Raw genomic sequence first — 26319 nt, 5'->3', positions numbered from 1 at the left:
TCACATAGCCTAAGCTACTTTTCCACCTCTAATATGGTGACTACAGAAAGGACTGAGACATTTTGATGGTTGTGGTAGATTGCAAAATCACTATTCGCTTCAAAGGACTTTATCCTGTTTCGAAAGATTTTACTTGTTTTGAAAAATTTCCGATTGATTTGGCCAAAGTAGATGAAATAATATTTCTCAATAGCCATTAAACTATTATATGTGGCCATCTGAGTTGCTGGATTTCTAAATCTGACTATGCTCCCTGAAGACTTACCTTGGGAGCAAGAGACTACATGTACTTCTGCTTTTCATCTTTTCAGGGTGTGTCCTAGTAAAGTCTCTATAAAAATTAGTGACCACTCTACTTTTCATGAAAACCAGGATGCTGTTGTTTTTCCTTGTTTCTCACACTACAACATGCACATGACCACAAACGTTTCTTTTCTTATCTTGTTTTCTCTGATTTAAACAAAGAGTTTTGAGGAATCCTTACATGGGCAACAAGCACAGAACTGGCTTTATGGGTACAAAGGTTCTTTTAGATGTTTTTAAGGGGTACTTTAGGAGACCTTTTTTTATTGACTGAGAAGGGCATTCTTACAGGAAAAGAGTGATAAATTTCTGTCTCCCTTTTCCTATTTCTTAGTCATCCAACTATGGTGCCTAGAGCTTTAGACTTCACAAAGCTCAGAATGAATAGAGGCAGTAAACTGAAAGGCTGGATTATGCTTCTAGAGGGAAGAGATTAGTACCCTACACTGTTTTGTGCCAATAAGAAGCACAAACTAGGTAGGACTGAAGGACATTCAGGTTTAGAAGAGGTAGTTCAGGATTTGAATTATTTTGATGGAGGATACATCTCTTTCTGATATATAAACTCTTGCTTGTTTCAGATTTGTTTGTTTGTTTGGGGTTTTTTTCTTTGCTTTGTTTGTTTGGTTTGGTTCAATTTTTTGTTTGTTTTGGTTTGGGTTTTGTTTGTTTGCTTTTTTTTTTCCTGGAGATAAACTTGCTAGTTCACATTATGTTAAGGATTATTGATTCTTGCCGACAGTAGTACAATGCATCACAACTACTGCTCTTTCAATTGAAGACTAACAGAAAAGCAGACTAGAATTTAGGGACTCGAAATAATACAAATTATTACATCTGGCAGACAAATTATGAGCACAAACATAAAAAGTGGTTTCTTTTCTGTAGTTTCTAACACTTAAGCATCCCAAAATCTTAGCCAGTTACATCAATCATTACCAGTGTCATTATGGATGCTAGAAGCAAGGTTACACTAAACCAGAAACTTCTGGGTAAACTTTGCAAATGTATGATTGTAGACAGAAGGAATAGGTGAGGAAAGCCATAAAATTCCACCAGCCTCATAAACATGAAAAAAACATGAAAAAAACATGTTTTAAAACAATTTGTAGCATTGGTTGACTTTTACATTTATACAGTTCCAACCCTATTGTCACTGGGGTCTCTAAGTATTATTGTCATGCAAAAAACTCAAAAGGGATGCAGAGATGCACAGAGTTGAGATAAATCTTTTTGTTTTGGGTCCCAGAAGACTAAATTTAAAAATCACTATGAGCTATTTTCAATACTTAAAAGCTAAAGATGAAGTTTCAATGGATAATTATGACAGACATCTTGAAGGCTTCACAGTTGGATGTAGGTGACTGTGAATCTTTATTCGTATCCATCTCACGTATGCATGTAAATCACTGTAATCTGATTGGTTTTGTTCATAGTGTTCTATGAGTCTGAAATAAACAAATAATTGTTTGCAACAGACCAGGTAATAAATATTTTTCCTCCATTTTGGTTTTACAAAAAGTCTGCTGTAATTTTAAAAAATATTTGTTACATTTTACTCAGATGACATAGACAAGATTTTTATTACTGAAACAGAATAGCCAGCAAAGTTCTATTGGAGGACTTCATCATACATTTAAAGCTGGTGGTGCACAATGTTGAATGCTGAATGAGTAGCCATGTCCTTCAGATGGGTATTAAATTGAAGCCATTGTTGCTCACTTTTAGATTAGATCATGTTCCCTTTATTTAAAGTGCTACTAAATTTCTTCTTCTAACTGTTGCCCTTACTGGTTGCAATCCAGACTCTGGAGCAGTATAAACTATTTAAAATCTCTAAGGAAATTGTGCTTGTCCTTAGACCTTCAGGCTTCTGATGTATTTGTTACCAAATATACTTCGATTCTCATAATTTTTTCATGTGCTTTCAGCAGCGAGAAAATTGTCCCATCTTTTGCCTTCTTTAGTTATACTCTTCTTAGAATCAGAGAAGGGGGAATAACAAGACTGTAACCAGCCACTGTCACATTTGAATGCTAGCAACACTGCTGAAGTTTCACCTGATATGAGGGCCAGTCTGGGTAGGGGCTACTGAAAGATTTAAGCTTTTCAAAAATGCTGGAAACAAAATGTCCCTTGCTGCAGGTAGAGAGGAATACTTGAGAAGTCATTAAATTCCTCTCAGTTTAATGACCTTCAGCTTCAAGACTCAGTCCTTGTAGCATCAAGCTTTTCCCACAGACAGGTGTACCTCAAGCGGCTGGACCAGCCCAGGGAATTGGGTAAATGTTTCTGGGGGGACATTCCAACATTCATCAATTTCTGCCCAGTTGAAATCCTTCTGGTCACTTACCTGTGTCTCTGAACATGTCATCCCAAATAAATCAAGGTATGCACTGATGAATAAGGAATGTGAACTACTTGGTAGCTTTTGTTAGCTACAGAACAGATGTCATTGAGCTAAGTAAAATACATAGAGTCAGGTATAATGGATTTGCTGCACCTTCCAAACCACAACTTGATACAACAGAGTTTTGACACATCATGCACTATGACCTAAACAATAATTTCAACTGTTCCAGACACTTATTTTGCCTTTCTACCATATGATATGTCACTGCATATAGGTTTTTTTGGGGCAAAAGAAGCCTTTCAATCAGTTTGATTTGCTTCATACTTCAGAATCAAAATTATATTCATTTTTTAAATATTGAAAAATTATGGATTGCAAACCCTCATTCCTTTGAATGCCACAAAGCAAATTTTTCTCAAGTCTATCCAGTATCACCTAGTTTCCCATCCAGGCAGTGTAAAACTGCAGATTTTTATGTTTCCTTGATAGAAAACCATAATCTGCTTCACATTCATTTGGGACCAAGACCATCCACTATTGAAAGATGATCACAACTGGCCAAAAATCCTTGCTGTTGTAAGAGATTTATGACTTTCCGTGCCTATACACAGAAACTTCTGACTAACAGCAAATGATCATGTGATTTGGTTAGTAAAATCCACAGGTTTCATTCTGGTTTTAATTTCAGGGGTGTAACTCAAAGCAGTTCTTGGAATTTCAATGGGATTAATCCCAAGGAAGAAAGTAAATGAGAACTGACTGTGAGCCATGTTGTTACAAATCTGTTGTTTAATGTATAACTCTTCTAATTACAATATAACTCAGCTGGATCCTTTCCAGTTAGCATCTCTTTCTTTAAAAAAGGGGGTGAGGAGCGGGAAAGCTGGGGACAAGAGTGATTAGATCATCATCAAAGGCCTACCAGGGACAATGAATCCTGTATCTACCAATGAATATTAAAAATATTATTTATTTAAAATAAAAAGGTGGATACACTGCTTTCAGTTAGTCTAACACAAACAGCAAGAGAAATACAAATTTTTTACATGGGTACAAACTTGAGTATAAGCAGATGAATCCTTTCTTTTGAAATGGGTACAGTTAGTTCTTCAACTTCTGATGTTCTGGGTACAGTAATGCAAATTTTGCTTTTATAAAAACATGTATATGAAAAAGCCTTTAAAATTAATAGTAACTATAAAACATTCCACTCAAAATTACTTTATATAAATGTAAATACTTATTCATATCAATATACGTATGCATATAAATATAAGCATACATATATGTATGTACATGTATATGTACATATACACCCAAACCATGCTATGTATATCACTATATGAAATAACAGACATTTATTTATTGCTTACTTCTGTCTGAAGATTTTGTCTTTTTAACTAAGGGCCTTCACACTTGGTATGCTTTTCTCTCATTGAATTTTTAATAATAGAAAAGGCATCTATTTAGACCTGTCAATTAGCTTCTAGTTCTTAAGCAAAAGCTCATAAATATAATATTTTTGCTGATTATAGGTCTGTAGTTAGATAACATATCAAACTCTTCGATTACATCACTTTGTGGTTAAAGTTTAAAATATGACACACCATATTGTGGTTTGCATTCAGTTATGCAATGAACACCCCTGTGCATTGTGAGCTCCATATTTTCAGATTAGCTTGGTTACTATGAAACTCTAAACAAATAAAACTGTTGTAATAGTAAAACTATCTCTTCTCCTTAGTCCTGTTGGCAATGTTATGTCTTTTTCTTACTAATCTGAGTCTAGACTAACACTAAGAATCGTTCAGTTGACTCTCACTGTCTTTATTTGATCCAATACCTTAAAAAGGTTTGGTGCCTATGGGAATAATGTTTTATATTTGTGCTAATACAATTACATTTCTTTATTTTGTTACCCTTAATTGTGAAAAGAAAGAAAGAAGTCTTCATCTAGTTACTTCACAGTAAAACAGGCTTGGATCAGTTAGTCTTTTCTCAGCATTCTTTCTTTGAGCTGCTGGACAACATTGTCATGAAAAAATGCCACGTGTGTTTAGAGAAAAAGCTTGTTGATGATTGCTTTAGTAATAGACTCATGGTTTCAAGCTTGTCAGCCTGTTCTTAATGGGAGCAGTTAGCAGTTAGAAGAGTTTATAAGTCAGAATGTTCTACCTTGGGCACTAATGTTTGTCAGACCAAACAGCAGGACACTTGACTTTCATTTGATTTTATTATTTTCTCATCCTGAAAGGCCCAGTCAAATAGTCCCTTTCAGTATTTTCAGTTAAGAACTATGAAAAGAGTATCAGATTTAGAAACAATTAAATTGAATAATCAAACACAAAGGTGAACTCAAACAGAATCAAGATTCTCTATCTCTAAGCCAGATTGTAACTGTGTTTCTAGTGGACTGTTTACTGGATGCAATAGTCGTAGTCACACCCATCCTCTGAATTTAGCACTGTCTAGGGGACATGCAGAAATGTATCTCCCAATTAAATTCTCAAAATGGAAACACATGAGGTCTTCTTTGCTACAAAGGGCCTGTATAATTTCATGAATTGAACTGGCAATTCAAATCTCTGTTATTGTTTCCAATGATTTTATGGCAGGTGTAGGGAACAACATAATTCCTTTGCCACCTGCAGTTTACATATGTATTAGGTTTAAAACACCCCATACAAATCTTTTGGAGTCAAGCTATACTAAAAGATGGTAAAATGCAGCCCTTCACTTCTTCATTGTGTACAGAAAATTCATAAATAGCCTGTGCCATTATTCGACTACTCAGAATTCATTCAAAACACCCCTTTCTAAACTACTAGTAGTTTTTGCAGGAAGTAACTTACAATGTCTTCTGCAAAAATATCCATACTGCAGTTTCTGAAGTTGTATAAACGTTTATACTTGTGACTTTAATTTGTCTCATACAACGGTGAAAGAGTTAATGCCTGATGTATTTTTTGACCAGTGTAGAACAACAAGTGACGGAGAGAACACAACCCCATAACCCTGACACTGTCTATAAAGTGTATTGTAGGAACCATCTAAATAATGAATTTGGGCAGGAAGAAGCACAGTAGTAACTTCTAAGGGATCAGAGATCTGTTTCCTCTATATCTCCTTGCTATGTTTTCTTCAACCACCTTCCTTCCAGAAAGTGGATAACTCCAAAATCAACACAAAGTGATGGTCCTTGTTTGGATAGTGTAGTATTAGTGTGATCTTCATAACACCCTATGTGGCCCTTAGTTTTCAACTGTATTTTCATATTGCTTCTTGAGTTTTCCACTTTTACAATGTTGTCTCCCTTCAGTCAGGTAATGTTGTGGTTAGATTTTTTTCCCACCAAATACATTTAGAAAATATTATTTTGCAGTTGAAAATAAAAGGAAGGAAGCAGCTATTGGAGAAACATGGCATGTAAAGCATGACCTTTTTTGTAAGTCTTCATTTCCAGAAGAAATATCATAAGGGGAAACTACTAAGTCAGCTAATATAAATTGGATTGGGCAAATTCCAGTGGAACAATCTGGAAAAAAAAAGGCAACACAGGCAAGAATGTGTTTAATCTGGATGTATCCCAGGTTTACGTAAGTATACAGCAAACTGCTGTATGAGAAGAACAGGATAATTGATGTCACAGTGATGTTAAGTACATCCTTGACTTTCTGCATATTTAGCTATATTTACTCAAGTTATCTTACAATGTGGTGACTTTTCATTAAACAAATGCAAACCATTGCAAGAGAGCATATTGTTCTGTTTTACCCCTTTCTTCAGCTCAGAGCTTTCAACAACCAAAAATATTCTGGCAAGAAACGTAACACCAATCTGTCTATCTATCGTTGTGAAGAGCCAATGTATTTTGCAGGTACATAAATCTTCCATTAAAAAATGAAAAAGTGTGGATCAATACAGTGTCCCAAGACCTGTTGAAAGCTAATAAAATTTGCCTGAACTCATTCAGTTGTCATCTTCACAGACGATGGTTCATGTAGTGAAAGCTGGCTTATCCGTGACTCCAGTGCTGCTTAACTTGGAGGACAGATGGATATTTTCAGTGTTCAGAAGTGTACTGCAAAGTGTCTTACGTAGAACGCAGGAGGTGTATTTTTTTCCCTTAAGAACCTACATCCAAAGGGCTGGTCTAGACTGCAGAGCATAGCTGTGTCTGGGTTTCTATACATGCAAGCACAGAGACCAGACAAGAGGTTGAGAGGCCAAATTCTACCATACCCTGGGCATTTTTCCAGCAACCACAACCACTGGGATTTGTAATCCCAGACACCATTGAATTCCAAAAGAGGTCTAATCATGTATCAATGTGACCAAAACACAAAGAATGGTAAATGCCAGAATTGCCTGTCAGACTGCTAAGTCTCTAATCTTGGTCTTACTTTTAACCTAGGCCTATGTTTGGTAAATATGAACTGTTAGCTACTTTCACTCACTCTTTCGCCTAATCATTTGTGGTTGCTTTTAGTGACAATGGGAATGAGGAGAGAAAAAGAAGTTGTTTTTGCTCTCAGCAAAACGCCAAACTATTCTCATCATATCAGGATCAGGAAAGAAAAATGATACTCAAGTTCTCTGGCTCCAGGTCTTGAAATTCCCTCTTTGGGCTTCTCAGGTTGATCACCTAATAATATAGCCCTAATTTGTATATGTACAAGTGTCAAGTTTGCCATATGGATTTGTTCTAACACTGGTTTATTTGATTTGGACATCATTTCCTCTGATGGAGAATACAATCCTAAGGGCTACCTTCTGAGGCAACGGAAATAAGTATGTCAAACTTCTTTATGGTGGTCAGGAGGGTACTAGGCTTGCCATTCAGGACTTACTTTACAGTAAACTGTATTAAAGTGCTTAATGCACTCCCTTGCTTTCTTACTTGTCCAGATGCTCCTTTTGTCTGCCAATACGTTGAAAGATGCAAGTGTTTCTGGTGTTCCTTCCAAAACCTTGGGGCTCCTTTGAGTATGGTGTTAATCAGAACACTGATAGACTTAGCAGTTTGATTATTGTTGAAAAAGAACAGACAAAGCTTTCTGATGGCTGTATAAAAGAACGGAATTAACTTCCTAGAAATTTCATGGAAAGCTGGCTGGATAAAGGAAACAGATTTCCCACAACACCTGGACTGAAGGAAAGATCACAATCTGTGGTCATATCTCTAGACACAGAAAATCAGAAAACTGAGAGATGAGAGGTCTCCTCTAGTGTTGTCATTCACCAGAAAACCTTTAGAACTTCCATGGTGGGTTACTTGTAAGAATAAGTGCAGAGACGAGCTTGGTCCCTAGGGTGTCCTGTTGTTGCTTTTCCCTCTTTCTTTGCTGGGGTACATTGCCACTCAGAGCAAAACTGATGCCTCTACAATAAAGTGCAGCTATGAAGTAAGATCTTTTCATGAAGACCATTGGAAAAAGAGAAATCTCACTGTAGCTTCACCTACTACCACAAATGTCTGTCTATAAATATAGTTAGACTAAAGTTTAAGCATTAGATGTTAAGAAGCTCCAAGTGTGTAGGACTTGGACGCCTGAGAAATTTGGAAGATAGGGTCACTTTTATCCAAATGTTCCAATTACATTTTGGTGGTAATCTTTAACTAAATGAGGACAGCTCTACCTATTGTATTCCTGGAGACTTTTTCTGTGGACTTTTGATGCTGGAACAGCTGACTTGTCACAGTGAGAATTTGAACTGTTAAGGTAAAGAGGTGGACTCCTGCCCCTCCCCATAAAGCATTTCATAAAAGCAAAGCCTCTGTTTATGCTACTTGCTTCTGTTGAAAAATGATTAATGAAATTTTATGACATAAAGCAATTTCACCGGAGACGCTTTTCTAAACATAGCATGACGTCCTACTTCCCTTGCTGCAGGTGACGGAGGGCTGTGATCTGCTATAGAACACAGTAGTAAAAGGGATGTTCTGCTGGACAGTACAAAAGTACATAAAATGTCACTTTGCCCAAATACCTCATCATCTGAAGGGTAAAACAATTCACATCACATGACAGCCTGAAAGCAGCTTTTATGCAATGCTATAGGAAAACATTTGCTTGAACAGGGGTTACATTCATATTATCTTGGATGTAAGGATGTTGCTGTCCAACAATATTGAAAGACCATAATTTCCAGGGTGTGTATTCTTTCCATTAGTCCAACTGACAGCTATGTATAATTTCCCCCAACTCAGCTGCACTGCTCAGTTGTGTACTGGCCAAGACAGCTAAAGCATCAGCCAAAGAAGGGAGAGGGAAATGCCTGACTTTCCAACAACAGATTAATGTGTCAAAGGGAGAGGAAGTAAGTATTGAAAATATCAGGTGCATTTCTGAGTTGTATCCGCCAATGGGTGGACCTGCATAATTTGTCCCATAACCAGAATTATTACATCAGTACTTGCATGCCTTAGCTTTGCACTTAAAATCTCTAAAATTGAGTGAGAATTTGGAAAAATCTGTACCATACATACATATATAATAAATGCATGCACCCATAAATATTATAATATATCAGGAAAGATTACATCAGCTGAAGGTTTACTCGATCCATCTAGCTGTCATTCCATTAAACAAGGAAGGATGTTCTATTGGACGTCTCAAATTGCTGTAGCCCATCACAAACTATGTGCAAAGGTATGGAACCTACCTTTGATGCTTCTGCTGTCTTGTGGTGGCTCCAGAAATGGGAATCTCCTTTTCCCCATTTTTGTTTTTTCTTTGATATTACAGTAACAAGAGACGACTTAATGAAAACCACAGATACTGAACATGTTTTCTCGATTGGAATATGCTTGGCGTAGGAAACCTGAGGATTATTTCATTTTTCAAGGCCTTGTGACTGGTTGAAGAGCAATACCTAGAATGATGTGATCTTCTGACCAACAGTAAAAGAAAATTATATCAGCCTTTAACTTAGAAAACTAATGGGATTTTGCACAGTTCATTACCACCTGTAGCAAAGAGCACTTCGTCTTAGACAGTGGTCTTTCAAGCTACCTCCACTTGCTTTCAGTAAAGCTCTATGTCACGGTGACCCCTAACAGTAGGACCAGAAGTTGGGAAGTGAGAATGAACAGTTCAGGAAGCAGAAAGAGGTTGCTGGGTTCCTCATGACATAGCTAGGTGGCTAGGTGCATAGCAAGGGAGCTCTGTACCATGGGTTTGTTGTACACCTTAGCTGAAGCTAACCCTTCTATCAAGTGGGTAAAAATGCAACCACTAAGCTCCTCTGATGCCTACTGATGTTTCAGGCATTATCTTGGTTTTGCTAACTTGGAAACACCAGCAAAATGATTTGTGTATAAATAATAACTTGATCTGAGAGTGTTTAGTTTTAGAAAGTTGGTGTTCAAACTAGTGTCCACCCAGGTTTCTAGCACATGAAGGCTGGAAATTTGGCATTTTCAGCAAGGCTGCTGAGCCAACACTACTGCATAGTGGATCTGTCACTGTTATCAGGAATGTTTTTGTAATGTGTATGACTTATTTCACATAGTAAATCTGTTCAAGTGCAATTGCCATTTTTTTCCCTGCTAGATTTGGTGGGGTTTTTTCCATGATACAGATGTTTTGTTTTTCAGATGAGATATATTACTTGTGAAAGAGTTGTTTACAGTTAAAAAAAAAAAAAAAAAATTTAGATTAACATTTACATCTGATCCTGACATATTTCTTTCTTCTGTCTTGCAGGACAAAATCCTAATATTTTGTAAAATGGTTTCCATTGTAATCCATTTGAGTAATAAATCTTTCCCATTTCTCTTTTTGTTTCCAAATAGCATCTGTCAGTATGGGAAAACAGCATAAAACATCATAGGACCTACATACCAATAGACCAAGCTATAAATCTTATCTCTGCAGAGACCAGGAGAAGAGGAACAGATTTAACAGAAAAGTTGCTTCTGCCTTTTGATCATCCCAGTGATATGGAAAGCCCTATTACTGTTTTTCTTGTATAAAAGCAAGGATGGGAAAGCAACCAGAAAGCACCCCTCATTTTCCTCCTCTTGCCCTATTAAAAATATGTAAGAATGATGTGGGGAAAATTATGAGATAGATGACAGCATTGGAGAAACTGACTGTCTGTCACTTTGCCTATATATTCATAGGCAGCCTATTCAACTTTTGATAATACTGCTGCTAGGCCAATTAAATAACATTTTTTATAAACTAAATATCTTTTCTTTCATGGCAAGGTATAGCAGGAGAAATCTAATTAAAATTAACTGTAAGAAATGTCATGGGTCTGCATTTTAAAGACAGAAAGTTTCAAGTTCAACATTCTTCATTATTATCATTATTATTACGTTTTGTTTAAATGCCTAACTTAGTATTTTTTCATGTTCAGAATTTGTTTGCTATTTATAAAATCAAGAAAAGCATAAGCAGCAAAGATGACCTCTCAGAGAACATCTGATTTGCAAATGTACTTAAGCTATTCCTAATTTCATTTTACAATGTTTACAATATAAACATGATACAAACATAACATAACTAATGAAGTAAAGGGTAATGGCATCAGCCAAAACAAATGCTATCAAAGAGAGTGTAGAAATATTTTGAAAAATGAAACTTGACATAAAAATGTAAACCACTTTCCTTTCCAAGTGCAAAAGCATTGGTTAATCTATTTGTAAAGTTTTTTTAATGGAGAAAAAAATATTTCATATACATATTTCATTTAGTTTATTACATTCTTAGATGACAGTTTTCTGCAGAAGATATACTTTATTCTACATCTTCTCAGGCCTCAAGAGACTTTTCACTGCAAAATCTTCTCTATCATGAGCAATGTTTTTAAAATTATATCAACACTTAGAGAACGAGGAATACTGTTTCCAGACATGCAACACTTCCCAAGTACTTTATTTTAAGTAACTGAACAGGCTGTTTCAGGTGTATTGCCATTTTATTTGGAGGGAAGAAAACAGGTGTTCTGGTTTTCTTTTTGATCCTGTAATATTCTCCTATTCTTGTGACTCCCTTGTGGAGCAGCTTGGGGCTTTACTTTTCAGTATGCTTTTAATTTACCTGAAATTCCAAAGTGATGTAGTATTTCCTTGTGCTGCCATGTAAAATAATTATGATGATATTTGGTTCTATTTATGAAAATCAACACCAGCTTCCTAAAAATTGAAACAATCACTTCCTTTACATTTTACCACTACCAAATTCATTGAAAAGTCCAAATAAATAAGATGGGCCAAACCAGCTCTACAGGAATCAGATGAAACTCCACACTATTGAATTCAGAACTACATATGTGCTGTTGGTTTGTTTTTGTTTCCATTTTTTTGTTCTGTTTTGGTTTTGAATCGAGCAGATAAAAGCCCCAGATTCTTTAAAAAATATATTTATTTATTTTACTGATTGGCAAATTGGCCAATATAATACCTATGAAAATACTTCTGGTAAAAATGGATATTTCCTAAAGAAACATGACTCTTTAGGAAACATCATTTTTCTAGAATAACAAGTTAGTGTTGTATTAGATATTTTCATCTCTACATTTGACAGATTTGAAGAAAAATTACAAAGGAACAAAAAGAGATTACATCTCATAATACTTTGATTTAAAACAAAACCCAGAAATCTTGCTTAGTCAGATATTCTCTGCTGTAGCTATAACAAATAACTGATTAGTATAAACATTTTTTTGGAACTAAATCTTGCTCAGTTAGTAATCTTGTTCAGTTAGTAATCTTAGATTATGATATGCTTTACAAGCTTTCTGAAAAACCAGCTTCATCAGAAAATTTGAAGAAATGTTAGTTTGCTGATCACTAAATGTACTATTTTCAGTCATTGTTAACAAAGTATAAGTGCTAATTTGGGGCAGAAAATGGAAGACAAAAGGATGATATAATTTAATTTTCACTACCACAGCATGTACTGCATCATGTCTGAATTCACTTCATGCTAAAGATGGAAAAATTCCAGTGCCTTCAGTAAGAATAGAATCAGAAACATAAACTTTTGTGCCTGAAACTTGTTTAATTAAAAATATGAAATTAGATAAATATGGTACTGTCTCTAAACAAGACAATGCAAATAGAATGTCAGTGGGCACAACTGTGTGAGTCCAGATACTAAAGGCACACTGAGTGAAATGAGTATGTAATTACTGTGTTGTTTAGGTATAAACTTACTTGATGTACAATTGCTTAAAAAAAACAACTGAAAGAAAAATCCCTCCTAATTGATCTGTTCATGACATTTATGATAGTCTTTCACAAGGAATATTTGGATTCCTGGAGGATGGCAGAACCTTACCAAGAATACTCTGCCTGCTGTGTTTTAAGCTATAAGTGAGAAATTTTCCTTCATCAGGCAGTCAGATCTTTTGGTAGATGACCTACATGTTGTTGCTTTCTCTTTTTTTGATTACAAATAAATGCAAATATATTTTGTCACTATGACCCTGCCAAGAACCTTTCCTTCCTTCTTAGCCGTTGCATGATTATAGCAAAAGTATGCTGTTTCATTAATGGAGTTAATTTATCTTTTCTTTAAAAATAAAACAAAACAAAACAAAGCAGACAAACAAACAAACAAAAAAACCCCACCAACCAAACAAGTAAAAAACACACACAATTTTTCCAAGTATCAGAACGAAAACAAGTTGTCAATCTAGTTACAGCTATTTGACTATGAATATTTTTGCATAACCTGGACTTTTTTCTAGTTCTTGTATATACAATTGATGACTTCAGCATTTTGAGTCTCTGAGAGTGTAAAATAGGATTTGGTCAAGCTCAATTTCCTGCTTCATATGGCTTAGCTGCTGCAATGAGTGAAGGAACACGCAGGGCTCAAAGTTCAAAATGCAGAAAAAAAAATGAAACTGTAAATTTACAGAATTTACAGAAAGTCAGTGTTGTAATAGTATTTTGGAAGGGTAATAAAAATTTGTCAGGTTTCTATATGTTAATTAAGCAACAGCCGGTATAATCAATAAATCTGCAAACAGAGAACAATTTCCTCTGTATTTGAAACAAATCTTCCTCAAGCTTTGTTGGTCTACTATCATGTTGCTGAGAGAACATTAAATGACAAAATAAATTCCATAAGTACTAAATTAGAGTTCTTGTATTCTTTTAAACTCTGAAGTACAGCACATAAGTCTCCACAGGAAATAATAACAGAAGAAATACGGGGACAAAATGAAATTATTATACATTTTACTTAATATGCATCTTATTTCGAGCATTCGGAGCCCTTGGGATGAAAAGGGAGAGAAATGAATGTTGTCTACCTTGATTTCAGCAAGACTTTTGACACTGTGTCCCACAACATCCTCATAGTTAAGCACAGGAAGTGCAGGTTGGATGAATACAGACTGAAAACTGGCTGTGTGGCAGAGCTCAGAGCATTGTGATCAGTGGTGCAGAGTCTAGTTCATAGAATCATCGAACAGCTTGGGTTGGAATGGACCTTCAGAGGTCATCTACTCTAATGGCCCTGCAATAAGCAGGGACATCTTCAACTGGATCAGGTTGGTCAGAGCCCTGTCCAGCCTGGCCTGGAATGTTTCCAGAGGTGGTATCTACCACCTCTCTGGGCAACCTGTGCTAGTGTTTCACCACCCTCATTGTAAAAAATTTTTTCCTCATGTCTAGCATCAATATTCCCTCCTTTAGTTTTAAACCATTACCCCTTATCCTGTTGTAACAGGCCCTGCTGAAAAATCTGTCCTCATCTTTCTTATAGGCCCTTTTTAAGTACTGAAATGCCACAATAAGGTCTCCCTGGAGCCTTCTCTCCTCTAGGCTGAACAATCCCAACTCTCTCAGCCTGTCCTCACAGCAGAGGTGTTCCAGCCCTCTGATCATCTTTGTGGCCTCCTCTGGACCTTCCCCAAGAGGTCCATGTCTTTCCTGTACTGAGGGCTCCAGAGCTGGATGCAGGACTCCGGGTGGGGTCTCACCACAGCAGAGCAGAGGGGCAGAATCTCCTCCCTCAGCCTTGCTGGCCACACTCCTTTTAATGCAGCCCAAGATACGATTTGCCTTCTGGGCTGCAAGTGTACACTAATCCTTCTCAGAAGGACTTCCCTTAATCCCTTCTTTCCCCCACCTCTATTGACACCAGGGGTTACCCCAGCCCACCTGCAAAACTTCGTACTCAGCGTTGTTGAACCTCATGAGATTTGCATTGGCCCAGTTCTCAAACGTGTCTGGGTCCCTCTGGATGGCATCCCACCCCTCAGATGTGTCAACTGCACCACTCAGCTTGGTGTCGTACACAAACTTGCTGAGGGTGCACTCTATCCCACTGTTTGTGTCATTGATGAAGATATTAAACAGTACTTGTTCCAGTACAGACCCCTGAGGGACACCACTGGTTACCAGTGTCCACCCAGACACTGAGCCATTGATCACTACTCTCCGGGTACAACCATCCAGCCAGTTCCTCATCCACTGAACAGTCCACTCACCAAATCCATACCTCTCCAATTGAGAGAGAAGGATGTTGTGGGGGATCATGTCACAGGTTTCACAGAAGCACAGATAGATGACATCTGTAGCCCTTCCTTTGTCCACTGATGTAGGTACTCCATCCTATAAGGCCACTAGATTGGGCAGGTAGGACTCGCCTTTGGTGAAGCTGTGCTGACTGTCTCAAATTACCTCCCTGTACTCCATGTGCTTTAGCATAGCTTCTAGGAGGATCTGTTCCATGATCTTCCCAGGCACAGAGGTGAGACTGATATGTCAGTTGTTCCCAGAGTCCTCCTTTCTACCCTTTTTAAAAATGGGTGTGATATTCCTGTTTTTCCAGCCACCAGGGATTTCACCTGACAGCCATGACTTCTCTAATATGGAGAGCTGCTTGATAACTACATCAGCCAATTTCCCCAGGACTCTGGGATGCATCTCATCAGGTCCCATACACTTATGTATGTTCAGATTCCTTAAGTAGTCACAAACCTGATCCTCACTTACAGCAGGATTTTGCTCCCCTAGTCCCTTTCTTGCAGTTCATTTTCCACTTGAGAAACATAGGAAGAGAACTTACCAGTGACGACTGAGACAAAGAAGTTGTTTACCTCAGCCTTCTCCTCATTTCTTGTTATCAGTTTACCAGCCTTCCTCACTGGAGGGGTAGGCTTTCCTTGACCTTCTTTTTCTGGTTGACATACCTACAGAAGTCCTTCTTGTTAATCTTTGCATCCCTTGCCAAGTTTAGCTTCAGCTGCACCTTGGTCTTCCTGACCCCATCTCTGCACAACCAGGCAGCATCCCTATACTCTTCCCAGCATATCTGTCCCTGCTACCACCACCTGTGCATTTCCTTCTTGCCCTTTAGTTTGATCAGCAGGTCTTGACTCAGCCATGCCAGCCTCTTGTCCTCCTTACCAAATTTCTTATACTTGGGGACTGAGAGCTCTTGTGCTTGACAGAAAGCATCCTTAAAGATGTGCCAGCTCTGTTCTAGTCCTTTGTCTCTGAGGGCAGTTGGGCCTAGCAGTGTTCCCCAGGTGTCACTACTGGGCCCAGTCTTGTATAACCTGTTCATCAATGACCTGGATGAAAAGATTGAGTGCACCCTCAGCAAGTTTGCTGATGATAAGCAGCTAGGAGGAGTGGTTGATACACCCAAAGGCTGTGCTGCCATTCAGCAAGACATTGACAGGCTGGAGGGCTGGGCAGAGAAGAATGTGATTAAATTCAACAGTGGCAAGTGTAGGGTCCTGCATCTGAGGACAAATAATCCCAGGCACAAGTACAGGTTGGGGGTTGATCTGCTGGAAAGCAGCATTGCAGAGAAGAACCTGTGAGTCCTGGTGGACAGCAGTTTGACCATGAGCCAGCAATGTTCCCTAGTGGCCAATAAGGCAAATGGTATCCTGGGGTGCATTATGAAAAGTGTGACCAGCAGGTTGAGGGAGTTTTGCAAAATCATCACTCGCTTCAATCTATTGAGTTTGGCAGCTGCTTTCTTTTTTTTTTTTTTTTTTTTTTTTTCTGATGGATAGACCTGCACAACTGTAACGTGTTACTCTGCCTTGCGGCCACCATAAACCATTTTGTTTACCAATAAAGTCATCTGCTTTGAAAAGGTGACAGTCTTATGCTAAGTGATGCTTCCTCTTGAGCAATCACTTCATAGAAGGGTCATCAAAGAATTTTCTGTTAGGTAATCACACCCTTCTTCATGATCTGATCTGTTTCTTTGAATCAATATTTGATAAGACACAATTGTTCAGCAGGGATCTGAATCTGTCTGTTCTACACTAAGTACTCCCTTACGGGTGGCTAATTATCCTTTTCTTTTTTAAATAAATCCTTTTCTTTTTTATGGATTATTGCTAGCTGAAAACTGAAAACAAACAGATTTGTAGTGACAATTGGTAGAACAGGTAGTTTTTCAAACAATTAACACATCTTTCACTTTGTAATTATGAAAAGTCTTTCTGCATAGTCTTGAAGATGGTGCCAGAGGAGCTTATGGATCGAAAATACAAAATTCTTATTTCATTTTCAGGATTGTGACAAAGGATAGCTCTATAACCAAAGGCATATTTTAGTGGGTTTCTTTGGCTCATTTGTTCTTCTCTTAGTGTGCTAAAAAAGCTGATTAGAATATCAGTGAAAAGGGAAAAAAATACCAAAGGGGTTGTGTGGAACTGAGTCATAGAAAAGGAGAAGGCTGCAGGATTCTGCAAAATGTTCTTTCAGTAACTGAAACAAAACTACAAGATCAGCTTAATAAAATCAGTTCTCGTCATCAGTCTGCTATCAGCCCTGTGGTATTGAGAAATTTCAGATATCTATATGGAAATTGAAAGGACAAATTTCACACAAGAATGTAGCTGCTTGTCTGAAGCTTTAGTAATTAAACAGATCTGTGATACATGTAGCTGACTGTGGTCAGACACATGTAGCTTACTTTTTCTGCTGTGTAAACAGTTCATTACTGAAGTACCAGGCTTGTAATTTTCAGGGTCTTGCTAAACACCTTTTCCTCTTTCTTCTGCTAGTGAGATTATGTTGACTTTTACCTCCATCTGGTTCTCTTTCATTTTATTGTTATACAGAGTATTTATAATTTAGGATATAGTTACATCCAGCTACTTAATAAGTAGAAGATGCAAAAAAGCCTGAAAATACACAAACAAAAGTTATCTGTGTATTCTAGACTTAACGTATCTGTGATGTAGACTCAAAAAAATTCACTGTTCCAAGTATTTTAATATTATAGCAATAACACCATTATCTTCTTTGCCTTTCAGCTGTCACTTCCCCAATATTTCTCCTGAGTTTCTGAAAAGTCCATGTTTAGCCAGTAACCATCAGGATTCTAAACAGCAAAGTATACTAATCTAGACGTATTCTTTGCCACATCAGTACTCTTCCAATATGAAGGCTAAAAAACCCCTCTTCCCTTCGATTTATAGTCCAAGCATTCCTCAGGCTTTAAGCATTCCTAGAGTTTTGCAAGGAGGAGAACTGACACAGGAGAGTGCTATCTTGGTGTGCTTTTTCCCATTTTGAGGCTCAGTGAGTTCCTAAGGATGAGAGGCAGCTCTCAGCAGGAACACAGATGACAAAAATAGGAATTGACCAACATTAATGTGAAGAGGCAGTAGTCTTCCTGAAAAACATTGGCCTTGCTGAGCCTTCTCAGTTGCAGACCTAAGTGGGATTAGTGCCTCACCAAATAAGCAGTCATCTGTGATTTTTAAAGGAAAATAAAGCTTCATTGAATGGAGGTCTGGATTATGATAGTGTTCCATCCTCTTCCTCAAGATAGAAGCATTGGTTTTCTCTAGAAATGCCTATGGTAGTAATTAAATATACCCAGAAGATAATATTCATCTGAAAAAGCATTTCCTATGAAAATGCCTGAGCTTCATTTATGGTAAAGCTTTCAAAGCCATTTCAGAATGCTAAGTAAAGAAGAGACCAAACATTTTGGCTCTTCTTTCCATGCAACGATAAGTTATTTCTGGTCTTTTTCTGTGTTATAAATGGACCTCTTTGAAAAATGCTATTACAAATGTGAGTAGTCACAAACTAAGCAGTGAAAGAACTATGTACCTTAAGAAGAATTTTAATTTCTGAGATCTGCATGTCTGTTATCTACCAGTCTTAGGATTTCTTCCTCCTCCCCCCACTTTTTGTAATGGGGAAATTCTGTATTCACAAGAACTGTGGATGGATGTGAAAGAACACAGTTTTAGTTTAAAACCATTGGGTTTTAAGTCTCTAAAATACCAAAGTGTATGTAGGGAAGGAATAATAAAAATAAAGAGGTTATAATTGGCTCTTTTCCTGCCAAATTTCCTTGAAGATAGATCTTTTGTTCCAAGGTTTGATTTACATGTTCAGTTCAGTCTTTCACCTTGCTGCAAGTTCCTCAGGCACCCTTCTGCTTCCCAGGAAATACCTCACAGTCTCTGAGGCACAGCTGGGTGCTCCCTCCTCCTTTCAGTAGTCAGCATGTGAGCCACAGAATTAGAGATCTTTCTTGAAATTCTTGTAGCCTTGAGTTCAGCCTGTAACCTCTGAATCTTCTCTCTCCAGCCATGGTTATTTCCTCCAAAAAAGGCACAATATTTTTCCATAGTTTTTCAAGAGATCTGTGTAGTCTGCCCTGTTGCCTTTAAAAGAAATGTTAAACACAACATGAGAACAAGTCAAGAAAAGAGATAATCTGTCATGAAAAAGATTCTGACAAAATAGAGGAGCAAGAAGTCTATTTTCTACAAGTCAGATTTTTAAACAAACCTAAGTGAATTAAGAGAAGAAAATCTTTCTAAAAGCTGTGGTCCTATTCAATCATTCCTAAGTATTCCAACTGAAGTAGTTTTGAATTGATGATACATTCAGTGGGACCATGATAATTTAGTCATATTCTACTCTAAAAATATACATTCTTCATCTGAGACATTTCAGTGATGTCAAATGGTCAGACATAAAGGAAACATTGCAGTCATTATGTGGTCATTCTGGCACATCTTAAATAGTAGAAATTGTTGTCTTGAGGGGAAAGAAAAATTATATCAGTGATGCAGACACAATCAAAATGGTGAGTGATGTCAGGTGTTTGTTGAGCACATAGACCTTGCATGTGATCTTTTAGCATCATCATGTGCTGTTCTGATGACAGTCCCAAAGCTGACTTTTGCAGAGGAAACAGAATGTGCAGAAAAAAGTAGTTTAAAAGACCATGACATAAAATATGGATTTATTGAGGGGATAGTAGCAAATTGAATACCAGTTGGAATATTTAATCTAGAAATAGGTAATGACGACTGGTGGGGTGTTATTGCTGCAGATCCTCCTGCTACTGATCTTGCATTCGGTTTGTAGACACAGTGGATTTTCTTTTCACCTATAAGAGCAACTCGATTTAGGTTTGGGGAATATTGGATATACTATGTTGGCAAATACTTTTCTTTTCCTTGTAGTTGTTTCTGTGTTTAGTGTTTTCCTTATGAAATTACCTTACTTTTTACTTTTTTACTTTATAAAACATCAGGTTTGTCCCCTTTTCTGTTCCTTTTGGATTTCCATCCTTTTCAAATTTCTAAAAATATTGGTTTCTAATAAAAATATGCTTTGTGTTAATATGTGAGGAATTTAGGTCACTGAGCATTGCTCATTTTTGTCTAGCCCTTGAATTAGATGAGGTTTCTAATAGCCACTGCAGCTAATGAAAGTTATTTCTGCTTTCATACCAACTTCCAGACAAAGAAATGCCAGGAAAAACCTTCATGATTGTTGGTTGCTGATAGTTGCCAAACCTACAAGGAAAACATGCTGCTGATAGCAGGAGTGATATTCTACTGAGAAATTAAATAACCAGACATTTAAAAAACTGATTAACTGATTGATTTTGAATAGATTCTTATATACAGAAAAGAGATGTGGTAGAATTCTTCATGTTCATCATTTTGTTCTAACATGCTAAATTAGAAGGATGTAGTCTAACAAAGTTCTTACCTTTTTGTCTGAAACTAGTCAGGACCTGTCTTTCAGCAGCCAGGTATCTGGAGACAATATTGATATACGGGAATATGCATCTGCAACGAGGCATGTGGCCTAGAAGCAGTCATGTTAGGACAGTATTTGTTCAGACTGATAATGTCTGAAAGGATTGGAGCTGCTTGCTTTTCCTTCTCTTAACCTGCTATGAAGGTCAAAGATCTGTAAATACATTAAGAAGCAACCCTCTGGGAAGTCTCCAGGTATATCTGTTAGAGGTCATCTGTAGTCATGGAGTCATTCTATAAGTCATAAAATAGAGTTGGGAAACACTTGTGTCAATCACTGAATGGCAACTGCTGTTCAGAGCAGATTCCTTGCCAGGCCACGTGACCCTATGTTGGGTGGAAAAGGCACCATGTCAACAACAAATGCAGTCCTTCCTCACAGCACCTTGTGCACAACTTGCACTGCCTCTAATGTAGATTACATAAGCAAACTAAAGAGAGTGAAAATCAATATTGTTCCAACATAAATAAATAACCTTCAAAAGACCCTCACAGTGTCTCCTATATCCAGAAGGTTGTGTGCCAGAAGTGTTCTATAACATTGTTGATAGTAAAAACATTGGTTTGTTAAAGTAGTTGCACCTGCCACTAGAAGCTGACATGCTGCAATTCTGACATTGCAGATGAAATATTGGTAGCTTGCTCCCCTGTAAATGACATTTTTCACAAGTAATGTGAAAAGTAGAAAAAGTAAAGTAAAATCATGCAAATTAGGAAATGTGGAAATTGGTTTCCTACATAAACCCAGTTCCTACCTCTTCTGCATGTGCACTAGGAGATCTATTTTCCTCTCTTCCCCTCACAAGATTTCTGTATAATTCTGTGCACAGACTGGACAAATTGGCACAGCTCTACTTGGTTTAATTAGCAACTGTTCAATAATTTTTCCCTGCTGCTCACTGTGTGGCCCATTTCCTGCATACTAGCCAAACCCACATCTGAAAACAATATTATTCATTTTCTCTTGAGATTTATTATGGGATATGTCAATTGAGAACAAACACTTCACAAATATTTCATTTTCACAGTGGAGTGTTATAGTCATTCCCACAGTGAAAATTGCATACTACAGTACAGACATGAAGGTTGACCAGTCGTTAGCTTTAGGTGTCAAATTTAAGACAGGCAGAACATGGATTTTTTTTCAGGTAACTTAAGCCAGACGTGGAATATTCAAAGTGCAGTCTCTATCACCTTTTTGTCATTGTGAGGATCCATTATTTTTGTGGATCACATCCAGAAACGTAAATCTAGACAACCAGAAAATGAAGAACAGTCCATTAGCAGCTGACCCAGAAAAAGTTCAGCTTTAGGGAGTTGTCCAGCATCACATTGAAAGTCTAGAGCATGTTATTGTCTCATCTCTTTCCCCAAGGCTGCAGAAGTCATGAGACTAGAACTTGGAGAAACTTTTGAAATCAAAAGGCTTCTTAAGATTATATCTTTTTTTCTCCAAGGTCTTTGCTGAGAACATGGGGAAAAACAAAATAATGTTTCAACATTTGGCAACATGCATTGTTTGATGTGTTTGGAGTTAAGCATTTATTTTTTTCTTCATTAATTATTTTTGGTAATGAGGGGCTTCTCAACATATCTTTCATCCTCTTTGAATAACATCTAACTGAACAAAAAGGGTAAAAGGGTTGTAATTGTCTTTTTTTTTTTTTTAATGAAGAATGTTGTGAATTTATTTGAAATCAGAACTGCAAACAACCAATAAAACTATCAGGTTTTGAGGAAATTGAATTTTTCTAATCACGTCATTTATAACCAGTTTTCCGGAAGTTCTGCCTCGTTCTGCTTTTCACCTCTGTAGGTAACATTGTCTCCATGTCACAACTCTCATTCTTTTCCAGTACAGGTCCATTTCGTGTTCGAAATTATACAGTAGTTTTATAAACTGTACCCTAAAATCCATGCACAAAAAGCTGAATTAAGATTATGTGGGAAACAATAATTGTATTATTTCTCAGCTTTCATCTACATTACTTGTCAGATTTCATTTTACTTTCTTTGTCTGTATGTGTGCACATGTGTGTGTGTGTGTGTGTGCATGAGAGAGTGCCACAGAGAAACCAAGTGGGGCCTTCAAGAAACAATATGAAACAGCGTGGTCATTCTAGTCTGTGGGCATCTTAGTGACATGAAAGAAAATCAGCTTTGTGGAATGGTAAAATCCAGAGCGCAAAGCTCTACTGCTCATTCTGGAAGTGGAACAGGGAGCGCAGCAACAGTCATCTGCCCAGCTGTACAGAGACTGAGACTACCGTGGGACACCTTCCCAGTTGAATTAGTAGCAGTTCTTATGCAGACACAAATCACAAGACTTGTTATAATTTGGCTCTCTTGCAAGGTCTGAGAAGGAAATGTGATGTAGAAGTGTGGAACTACTCCTATACCTGATCTATGCTGCATTGTCTCCGACAGATCTTTCTTTTTTTCCTGACTCTATTGCATTTTCATCACTGGTCTCACTCCTCCAAACTTCATTTTCTCCTTGTTGTCTCAGTCTGTTTGCCTAGCTAGTGCTAGTTCTTCCTGACTCATAATCCATTTTTTTTTTCTCTGACTTATTGGCATGTGGTCACCTTTCCAGCCACATGGGCATTCTCCATTCCCACTGGCTCCAACTGTTCATTTCCCTCCTAGGGTCATTGTTTAATATTTGTGTCCCACCCTTGTCCTGCTACAGTTCACAACAACCTAGAGATCTTTTAGGTTTCTGCAATTCTAGGTCGTTCGTGGGCAGTACAAATGGAACATTTACAGAGTCTGCAGTGCTGATTCTCTTTTGCCAGGAGAGAAATGCTCACATGCACAAATCTGTTGCTAGTCGTGTTGAGTTGTGTTTCTAAGTTTTCAAACTTGGCTAAATTTGACTTCATCTTACCGGGAATAATCAAGACAGACACATCTGGACTTCAGTGGTATTCTTGTGAAATTGCTTTTTGAACAGTGGCTTCCACCAGTTTTTTTTTTCAGCTGTTTTGTTTTCTTTTTTTCCTTTTTTTTTTTTGTTTTTTTCAATCAGCATCATTATTATTACTTTGATTAATGTGGGTAAAACAATACATTTTCTTTGGTCTTTTTCTCAGAAATGGCTTATGTTTCATAGCTGCAAAGTAAGTTAATAAATCAACCTGACAGTGGCATGAAAAATATCAACCTACATCTTAGAGACTGGTAAAGTTTAAGTGTCTGAAAATGGGCTTTTCTAACCGGAGTGTCTGCAAATCTTCATAAGCAGTCACTAGTCACCATGTCATGCATTAGCAGAATTAATTCTACATTATTCCACTATATCCACAAGAATAAAGCAAAACATAAAAGCCCTTGATGTACAAAGTTTCAAATCCTAAAATTTGGCCATGTGGCAATTTCAAAAACAGAATGAGATGTAATTAGTTTTTATGTGCCTATAACACCCACTGTTAATGATTTATTATATTTTCATTACTTTCATTATGCAGTACCTTTGGTAAGTGCAGGGCTTTAGTATGTAAATAATTAATGCACAGTAGCATGCTGGAAAGTGTCAAACAGTTGGGAAAGTTTTCTTCTTCCGTCTCTGCCTCTCTTTTTGCATTTGCTTTGGGTTGGTTTCAAGGAATTTGGAATCAGTTTCAACTTCTGAGGGTTTAACCCATTTATGAACTTTGGAAACATGTCTGCACAAATTCCACTTGGCTGTCATATTTCCCAAGGATGCTAGAGTTTTGTTAGATTGTGATAAATACTTTCTTATGGCAATAAGCTTGCAGACTGTTAATCTGGGAACACAGCAAAACAAGAAAATCAGATTTGATACCTTTTACTTTCCAAAACTATTTAAATAATTTGAGCTACATACCTGTGTTTTATCTTCCATTTTTATGAAAGGTGTGGTTATGTTTAGGACATTTTGAGACAATTGGATTTTCTTTTTGTGAAAAATAAAAATCTTTAAGCTAAGATGCATTCCATTGCTGTGAATCACAACTCCAAGTTTTACAAATCCTGTTGACTAAAATCTTTACTGAAATATCATTATAGTTTTAAACATCTGATGCTGGTCTCCTGACCTCACGTACTTTGCATGGCTATTAAGGCACTGCAAAATTGAATGTTGGAGTTCTGTTTTTGTTGTAAGCATGCAGCACTTAATGCTTAACAGAATATTTCTCTTCATGTCCACTGTTATGTTCCAGTTTGTCCAAAATGAATTCATTCTTCCTTTGTGTTCATTCTGACTGAGGAAATCATGGATATACCTTTTAACTTTCAGATGAACATTTAAGAATCTAATTTGAGAGTTTCTGCAACAAAATATTAAGTCAAGTGCATTTTACAAATTTGGAGCTCTAGTTAGTGTTAAAAATCTCTAAGTGCATTAACTGTTTAGGGGAAATTTATATGCACTCTTCATTGGTTGGTCCTTCACAACTACTTATCCTGGAAGGTGTTCTAGTATGAAGAAACTCCTCCCTTTCAAAAACTCCTCCCTTAACAAAAACTTTGGCCCAAGAAGAATCACAAATGACAAGTCTTTCACATCTCTTCAGCTGTGTTTTGCTGTTACCATATATCTTCTCCAGTTATTCTGAGCTTCAGATCATCCAGATTAGTTTTTGGTGTCAATCTCTCACACCATTCAATACAAATGCTGAATGAAGAAAGACATCAAACTATTAGAGTGTGTCCAGAGGAGACCAATGAAGATGATGTTGAGAGCAAGACTTATGAGGAGTGGCTGAGATCACTTGGCTTGTACAGCTTGGAGAGGAAAAGGCTGAGGCAGTCTACAACTTCCTCAAGGAGGGTAGGGGAGGTGCTGATCTCCTCTCTCTGGTGACCAGTGACAAGACATGAGGAAATGGAACTAAGTTGCATCAGAATTTTAGTCTGGATATTAGGAAAAGGTTCTTTACTGAGAAGGTGGCCCGTCACTGAAACAGGATCCCCAGGGAAGTGGTCACAGCACCAAGCCTGTCCGAGTTCAAGAAACATCTGGATGACACTCTTTTATTCATATGGTTTAGTTTTATGTAGTCCTGCAAGGAGCAGGGAGTTGGACTTGCTGATCCTTATGGGTCTCCACCAGCCTGCACTATGTGAGTATTCTGAACCAGTTGGCCTACATGTTCACATTGGAGAAGTAAGTTCTCAAAACCTTTTCCAGCCACCTAGAATGAAAAAGATCATGTGTTCAGTATACTGTGCAATGCAGTTTAAATTGAGCATGTCCACTACTCAGCACATACGTTCATCAGAAAATATTTTGGACATTTTCTCTTCTGTAAAAAAACAACAACAACAAACAAACAAACAAACAAAAATAACAACAACAACAAACCTGAATTCTGAAAGAAGGTTTCTAGTAGAATATTTTCATATTAAAAGATTAAGGTTATATGTGAAGTGCTTGGTTTTTCCAAGAATGTTTTGATGGTAAAAAAACATAGCTAAGAAAGTTTAGTTTCCTGATTTACATGTCTCACTGCAGAGGAAAGATTAGTCAACGATTAGCTTGGCCGACTACTGAGAAAATCCAGGGACGGGTGATGTGTATAATAAAATATAATATGTGCATTAACTTCTTTTTCATGGTATAAAAATACATTCTCATTTTATAATCCATCAGGACAAGCCATTTTCTTAATTTA

At 37.2% G+C, this 26319-nt stretch overlaps 1 long non-coding RNA gene across 1 annotated transcript in view; it reads left to right on the top strand.

Annotated features, from left to right (window-relative positions):
* LOC110365503 (uncharacterized) overlaps positions 1 to 26319 on the top strand; it is a 117184-nt gene that overhangs the window by 31834 nt on the left and 59031 nt on the right. The gene's annotated exons all lie outside the window — the stretch shown is intronic.

The sequence above is a fragment of the Columba livia genome, chromosome 1 (genome assembly GCF_036013475.1).
Source record: "Columba livia isolate bColLiv1 breed racing homer chromosome 1, bColLiv1.pat.W.v2, whole genome shotgun sequence".
NCBI classification, from domain to species: Eukaryota; Metazoa; Chordata; class Aves; order Columbiformes; family Columbidae; genus Columba; species Columba livia.
This window is presented reverse-complemented; position numbering and strand designations above follow the sequence as displayed.